Source organism: Apteryx rowi, unplaced genomic scaffold (genome assembly GCF_003343035.1).
Source record: "Apteryx rowi isolate R43461 unplaced genomic scaffold, aptRow1 scaffold_9, whole genome shotgun sequence".
Classification (NCBI taxonomy): domain Eukaryota; kingdom Metazoa; phylum Chordata; class Aves; order Apterygiformes; family Apterygidae; genus Apteryx; species Apteryx rowi.
The window spans coordinates 6,311,169-6,311,505 of record NW_020451204.1 but is presented as its reverse complement, the minus strand read 5'-3'; positions in this window follow the sequence as shown (position 1 = coordinate 6,311,505).

The following is a 337-nucleotide window of genomic DNA, read 5'->3' as shown; positions in this document are numbered from 1 at the left end:
AGGGGATCCCTTCATCCATCACCTCACCTGGGGGATCCCTGACCCTTTCCATTCTCAAACCCAACAGAACCCATTCAGGGCTCTCAGGGGATCCCTGATTCTTTCCACACACACACACAGGCGATCCCCTTCCCCACACCACCCACCCTGCCCGGGGGGATCCCTGATCTTTTCCACCCCCCCCAGGGGATCTCTTTTTCCCAAACCACCCCCCCGCCCAGGGGGATCCCTGATCCTTTCCATCCCCAAACTCAGGTGAACCCCTCTGAGGGTCCCAGGGGGTCCCTGAGCCCTCCCAACCCCCGGCGACCCCCTCCCCTGTTCGCAGGGGATCCCC